Source organism: Neofelis nebulosa, chromosome 6, assembly GCF_028018385.1.
Source record: "Neofelis nebulosa isolate mNeoNeb1 chromosome 6, mNeoNeb1.pri, whole genome shotgun sequence".
Classification (NCBI taxonomy): Eukaryota; Metazoa; Chordata; class Mammalia; order Carnivora; family Felidae; genus Neofelis; species Neofelis nebulosa.
This window is the reverse complement of record NC_080787.1, coordinates 54,755,790-54,763,816: the sequence shown is the minus strand read 5'-3', so window position 1 is coordinate 54,763,816 and position 8,027 is coordinate 54,755,790.

The following is an 8,027-nucleotide window of genomic DNA, read 5'->3' as shown; positions in this document are numbered from 1 at the left end:
TTCTCATCCTAACCAAAGCAGATGGGATAAAAAAAAAAAAGTATATAAAATCTCTGGCAACTCTAAGTAAAGCGCCTCCTAAGTAAATGATCCTATCAGGTTTTCATTTTTATAAACAGTTTGCTTTCATGATTCACAGCCAGCTGCTCAGTTTTTCTCTCCCCCTTTCCCAACATCAAATCCTTTTTCCTCAGACTATTTACCTGCCTATGACCCCTTATATTTCTTTCTTTAACTGTTCATCTGTCTCATTTCTGTCTACTTTGCTGAGAAAGAATATTTTAAAAGCAAAAATTGCTAAGTTTAATAGACTTATTGGCAGTCATAGACAACCCAATAATTAAATACTGTCTCTAACAAAATAGACTCTCAGTAATTTATAGAAATGGAAGAAGGCAAAATGTCAACCTGCTATTGTTGAATCTACCTTTTTAATATCAAAGCAGATAATATTTATATAAAGTATATGTTTTAATATTTATCCAATAAAATGTTAGTATTTATAATACTTTATATGTTTACTAGTTGCTTATGTATGTTTTTGTATTTGTATAATCTTTCTTTTAAACCTGAGAAGGCACAAATATCAAATTTGACCCATGTCATTCCCTCTTGGGAGGCTAATGCAATTAGGTAATGCTATGACTAAGACAAAGGGGGAAATGGGGCCAAGATCATCCTGAGGCAGGACACTTCACTCTAGGGAGGTGGCTGGAGCATACTGTGACTTAATTGGGAATAAAAACATAAGTTTCCCTCCAAATATGGGGCTAGGACTAATATTTATAAGTCACCATGACTACCTACCTGATCTTTGGTGCTCTCTAAGGAAGGAAGTGTGTGTGTGTGTGTGTGTGTGTGTGTGTGTGTGTAGACTAAAGAGGGGGAAGTGGAAAATGTACCAAGGAGACAGTCAAAGGGGAAATGGTTTTTAAGAAACAAACCAGTTCAGAGGAAAAGAGTAATTATGCATAGAGTGGAAATTGAAAAGTAAAGATGGTGTAAAAACTTGTAAGACTATGAAAAGAAGTATTATCTTATTATTTTTATATTGTGGAGTATGTTAAAGCTTTATTACTGGTATAGCCAGTTATCCTTCTTAACAATTTGTATGTTTCCAAACTGTGTAAGTCCTTATATAAATGTAGGACTATCCCTTATATAAAAACTTTTCTATGAAATCAGTGAAACAATTGGGCACATCACATTCCCTAGGCTAGCTCTTTGTGACTATTTAAACCACGCAGTGGACAAAATCTCATATGGAACTAATTATCTCCACATCTTGATATTCGTTCTCTGAATTATTCCCAACTCTTGAGTATTGCCTAGACTTTTAACTTACTTATAATGAATACAAAATACAGCAAAAGTCATAGGATATCACAACTGAGATTTGATTATAAAAAGACTATGGCTTCCTTCTTGAGTGCTCTCTCTCATTCTTTTGGATTGCTTCCTCTGGGGGAAGTCAGCTACCATAGCCTGAGACAGTCCTGTGGAGAGGTCCACACGAGTAAGCTTGAAAGCAAACCTTCTGAAGCGTGTAAACAGCCACATGAGGGAGCTTGGAAGCAAATTCTCCCCCAGTTGAGCCTTGAGATGACTGCAGGTGCAGGTGACATCTTGACTACAACCTCATGAGAGACTGAACCAGAACCACTAGCTAAGCTGTTCCCAGCTTCACTGGGATGTTCCCAGCATAACTGATGCATAGAACTTTGAGGTAATGTTTATTGTTGGGGCACCAGGTCGCTCGGTCAGTTAAACATCTGACTCTTGGCTTTGGCTTAGGTTGTGATCCCACAGTCATGAGATCAAGCCTTGCATCCAGCTCTGTCCTGACGTGTGGAGCCTGCTTGGTGTTCTCTCTCTCTCCCTCTGTCTCTCGGCCCCTCCCTCACTCTCTCTTGCTCTCTCTCAAAGTAAATAAAGAAACTTAAAAAAATATTTATTTATTGTTTTAAGCTGCTAAGTTTGGGGTAATTTGTTGCACAGTAATAGATACCTAATACAAACCAGAGGTAACACATAACATAGCTGAAATGTTGTATGAGGTACAACTGAAGAGTCAGAGTCAGGGTAGGCAGAGGGTTGTACAGGAAAGAGATGAAGAGAAGAAGCCTCACTAAGCACCTGTGTTGTGCTAGGCACCATGCCAGGCACCTTATAGACACATCTTAGATTATTTTCATTACACTGTAACAATAGCATCATTATCCCCACATCACACATGAGTACTGACGTTCAGAGGGGTTAAATACTTTGCCCAACTTAACACTTCTAGTAAGCAGCAGGTGCTAGGTTTTGAACTTCCTCTCCCCTATCCTCCACATATACATATGTATACACAGTAGCTCCAAAGCCTGCTTCTGTTACAACTTATTCATTGCAATGAATAAGGTCAGCAAATACCTCATAACACTGATCATGAGTGAAAATGTATCCATCCAGCTGAACCTTGCAGACACAAACCTAGCACTTTATGTGATCACAGCTGAGGTAGCATGCGTAGAGGGCCATGGGAACATGGAGAGAGCAGCTGCTTGCAGTGCGGATGAGGATGTAGTGTGGGAAGAGGGTGGTGGGGAAAACCCACAGAGGGGATTATGTTAGAAATGAACAGCACAGCCTCTCTCTTACTCCTGGAAGGACCTGGGCTCTGGAATCAGACTGACATGGGTTCAGACCAGTTATTGGCTCTGTGACCTGGACAAGTTACTTCTTGTTGCCTTAGTTTCTTTATCTGTACTGATTAAATGAGGCAAGGCATATAAATTGCTTGGCAGAGAACCAGGTATATAGCAAGCACTTAATAGATGTTCACAATTAATAGTACTCTTGTTTTCTCTTCACAACTGACTTTATTTTCATGAGTGTGTTATGACTAGTATTGCCTTTCATGCTTATCAGTCGGAGTGACTTCTTTTAAGGGAAGAAGAAAAATTTCCCTATGCTAGTTGGGCAAGAGTTGAAGGAAGAAAAACAAAGAGAGAGAATATGAGAAAACGGAAAGGTGGGTAAAAACAATTGTATGTGACTGTGAGATAATGATTGTGTGAGGCCAGTGACTGTTTCCGGGAATAGAGGCAGGGAGGGAGACTGTCATGTGGACTCTCTCTGTGGGACATAAAGACCGTGCATTTTTCATATTGTGATAACAGCACCAGGTCCACAGTCATTCAGTGAGTGTACAATGAACTCATTCATTCTTCCATTCAGCAAATACTGTGGAAACCTATTGTGCACCATCAGGCTTCCATGAGGGTGGCGTCCCAGAGCTTATATACTAACAAGGCAAGACAGGAAATCAACACATAATATACAAAATAAAACCGTATGCAGAAAGGATGAATACGTTTGGAATATGAGTACTACTAGGGAGACATTAAAGCAGGAAACAGGCAGACAAAGGACAAAGGAGGGTATTGTGTCATTTTAGCTAGGGTGATCAGGAAAGTCCTAGATGAAGCCAGAGAACCGGCAGCTCACGGCAGCACCCCCCCTCCAGTCTGCAGCCGTGCAGGCAACTCACTCAAGTGCCTAATCAAGGGTCAGGGAGGAATGGGAAGACTAGAAGTTGGTTAGTTCCCGAGTGTCGGATAATTAACATTTAAAGTGTAAAGGCTTGTTTCTTTTGCAAGTAGTTTTTTCAGGAGAAGTATGCTTTACTCATCTACCCAGAATTCCAGACATGCTGTTCATCACCTGCATTGACCTGCCAGCCCTCCCCGTGTTGTTTGCAAAGCTGTCCAGGGCTACAGTGGTGTCAAAGAGGAGCTGAGGGTGCATTCGTGTGATTCTGCAAGGGAGTGCCTGCCCAGACTTTGTATCCCAGGTTCCTCATTGGCTTCGCCAAAGTCCCAGCCCTGACTGTTTGGTTGACTGGTTTCTCTGTTAGTGGGTTGAGTTTTGCTTTTGCCTCATATTGACATTTTTCTTTAATTGACACGTAATTTTTATTTAAAATGTCAATCAATACATGGGGCGCCTGGGTGGCTCAGTAGGTTAAGTGTCCGACTCTTGGTTTTGGCTCAGGTCATGATCTCTCAGTTTTGTGGGTTAAAGCCCCACATCGGGCTCTGTGCTGACAGAGGAGCCTGCTTGGGATCCTCTCTCTCCCTCCCTCTCTGCTCCTCCCCTGCTCATCATGCTCGCTCTCTCTCTCTCTCTCTCTCTCTCTCTCAAAATAAACAAACTTTAAAAAAAAGTTTAGGGGCACCTGGGTGGCTCAGTCGGTTAAGTGTCCAACTTCAGTTCAGGTCATGATCTCATAGTTCATGGGGTCAGGCTCGTATCAGGCTCTGTGCTCACAGCTCAGAGCCTGGAGCCTGCTTTGGATTCTGTGTCTCCCTCTCTCTGCCCCTCCCCAACTCGTGTTCTGTCTCTCTCTCTCTCTCTCAAAAATAAACATGAAAAAATAAAAAATAAATTTAAAAAGTTTAAAATGTCAATCAATACCAAAAATTAAAGGGAGAAAGTAACAAAGCACTCCAGGTCCTACTGCCCAGGAAATAACTAGCATTAGGAATTGCTATACATTGTTATACACTCTATGCATATATAGAGACAGAAGGTTGGTAGATATATAAGCAATGTAGTTAGTCAAAGAGGTAAACAGATACATGTAGAAATTATTTTATAAAGATAGGATAATACTACACATGATATTTTTAAGAGAAAAATCTGATTTTGTCTTAATTACACTTAAATTACAGGCATGACTGAAACTTAGGTATATGTTCCTTTACTCAAAAGACATTTTTTTCTAAAAGATCCTTCTAAAATTAAAGAAAAATAGTTACTGAAATTATTCAAGTGTGGAGAGTGTTTGCAAGAATGCCAGGGCCGGGGGAGAAGAGCTAGATTTTTCTACTCTAGACAGTGATGATTTGCTTCAACTCGGAAAGATGAACTGATTAGCACGCTCACTTTTCCTTCAGACTTCCGATTTTTTTTTTGTTTTCTTTTATATTCTATTCTGAAACCATAATTTGCCCAATAATCTCGAGATAAATTCTGTAATTGACTCACATTAGTTTCCAGGTGTCTGCCCTTGTCCCTCTGCAGAGTAATCAGCTCTTCAATACCTGACTTGTAAACATGAATGGCCAATCAAAAGTCATAGGACATTTTGGGGATTTGCCGTGTATTAAATAGAGACACCAAGATAACTTTGAAAAGCAAAAAGACCCTTAGCGGAGGTACAAAAAGAGTTTTACTTCTGTTTTCTGACATGACAGTGTAAAAGACTTTACAGACCTACTGCCTAGCAAAACTTGTGTTCAAGAACAAAAACAAAATTATGTTTAAAAAACAACAGTTGAAAATCTCTGGAGATTATCCTAAGGGCAAAGAGCAAATGAAGACACACTTAGTCAAGAAAACCTGCTAAAACTTTATAAAAACAAGAGTGTGTGGCATTTGAAACAAGACCTACTCCTTCCCCTACTTCCCAGATCAGAGAGACAGCAACTCCATTTCAGACATGTGCTACCAATAACAAAGGCTCCCTGCCCCCCAGTTCCCAGTCTGAAGGCCATATTCCCAGAACGGGCAGGACATCACGTGCCAGCTCATCTCTGAGGCCAGAAGTGCTCTGATACCAAAACCAGACAAAAACAATAGAAGAAAATTACAAGCAAGTATCTCTTGTAAATACAGATATGAAAATCCTCAATAAAATACTAGCAAGCCTATAAAAGGCATATAAAAAAGAAACATAAGGATTTTATATATAAAATGAATTCTACATATAAATAAAAAGAATTACATACCGTACCCAAATGGGATTTATCCCAGGAATTAATACCCCAAAATCAACTAATATAATACACTCTATCAATAAAAAATGAAAATCACACAATCGTCTCAACAGACACAAGAAAAACATTTGCAAAATGCAATACCCTTTCATGATTAAATGTTAGTAAACACTGGATGCTTACCCTCCAAGATCAGGAACAAGATAAGGACATACATCCATCCTTGTCACTTCTATTCACCAGTGTACTAGAGGTTCTAGCCAGGACAATTCGACAGGAAAAAGAAATACAAAGCATCCAGATAGGAAAAAAAAAAAAAGACATAAAGCTATCTCTTTTTGTTTTTTTTGTTTTTTTTTTTTCCAACGTTTTTTATTTATTTTTGGGACAGAGAGAGACAGAGCATGAATGGGGGAGGAGCAGAGAGAGAGGGAGACACAGAATCGGAAACAGGCTCCAGGCTCCGAGCCATCAGCCCAGAGCCCGACGCTGGGCTCGAACTCATGGACCGCGAGATCGTGACCTGGCTGAAGTCGGACGCTTAACCGACTGCGCCACCCAGGCGCCCCAAGCTATCTCTTTTTGAAGATGATACAATCTTACATACAGATAATCATGAAGAATCCATTTAAAAACTGTTAGAACTAACAAACAAGTTAAGCAAGGCTGCAGAATACAAAACCAATATATAAAAGTCAACTATATTTCTAAACTCTTGCAACAAACAATCTGAAAATTAAACAATGCCTAACAATAGAGCAGTGCCTTCCAAACATCAAAGGATATGCTTTCCAATCTCCTAGTGTGCATTCAGCGAGATTATGATTCAAATGTAATATAAAGACATTCTCTGACATGCAAAGACTCAGAAATAATTTCTTTCCCATCTTAGGAATTTTCCAGAAAATATGCTGTAGCAAACAAGATAGTATACCACAAAAGAGAAGAGATCCTCAAAGGATATACTACAAAGGAGATATAGAGATGTACCAGTAGAGGTTGGAGCATCACAGAAAGCTCTTCTGGAAAATAATAATAATAATAATAATAATAATAATAATAATAATAATGGCACCAGATACATACTGTGGTGCTTTTAAAGAACAAGAAGAAACAAACAAAAACACCAACAAAAAAGGATTATTACATTAGGAAAACATTACAAAAGGAAAGGAAAACTGCTTAGAAGGACAAGGACAAAGGCATACAAGAAAGAAGTATGCTCATAGGATACTACCTGGTTCTGCAATGATACTTACATGCAATTATTTTTCATTAATTTCACTAAAAGTGATGATACAACTATATTGGAGGACGGAGAGATGAGATAATAGAGCTAAATCTTCATTTGTCATAGCGGGTCTCACACTGATAAACTAAAAAACTCCAATAAGAGCACATTATTTAAAGACATGATAATACCGATTTGAAAAAATACCCAAAAGACTTAAAGTTGGCTATTTCTGGAGCACCTGGGTGACTCAGTCAGTTAAGCGTCCAACTTCGGCTCAGGTCATGATCTCATGGTTCCTGAGTTTGAGCCCCGTGTCAGGCTCTGTGCTGGCAGCTCAGAGTCTGGAGCCTGCTTCAGATTCTGTGTCTCCTTCTTTCTCTGCACTTCCCCCACTTACTCTCTTTCTCTCTCTCAAAAGTAAATAAACATTTAAAAAATAAATTAAATAAATAAATAAAGATATATGGTATTTTGGCCAGGAGACTTTTCAGTACAAGTGTTGCTATTCACCCTTCACAACTATAGTAATGTTAATAGTTAATAAGTTCTCTAATTTGGGGCAACAAAGTGGTTAACTTGTTGTTTAATATGATAACAGCTTTGCCCAAGACCAGACCTACATTCTGGATCTGACTCATCGTGGCGTTATTTTGTTTCTTTATCACTTGTATTTCCTATGAAAAGGAAATTAGGTGTAAAAGCTTGATTAAATGCAGGTTAAACCTTTTTTGGTAAGTATACTTCATAGTTGATGCTGTGTGTTTCATTTCACAACTCATCAGATTAGCGATGCTACGTGTGGTTACTTGGTTAAGGTGGGGACCACCAGATTCCTCCATTATAAAGACATATTTGAAACAAAAACAAACCAAATACAATCCTCTCTCACTCCTTAAGTACATCACAGCTTGTAGATGCCTCCCCTGGTCCCTGTCTCCATCCTGTTCTTTGAAGAGTGGCCCACTTTTGTCTGTTTTAGGAATGCAACAAGTTGTTCTGAAATGAACCGGCAGCTTGAAGTGGGAGTA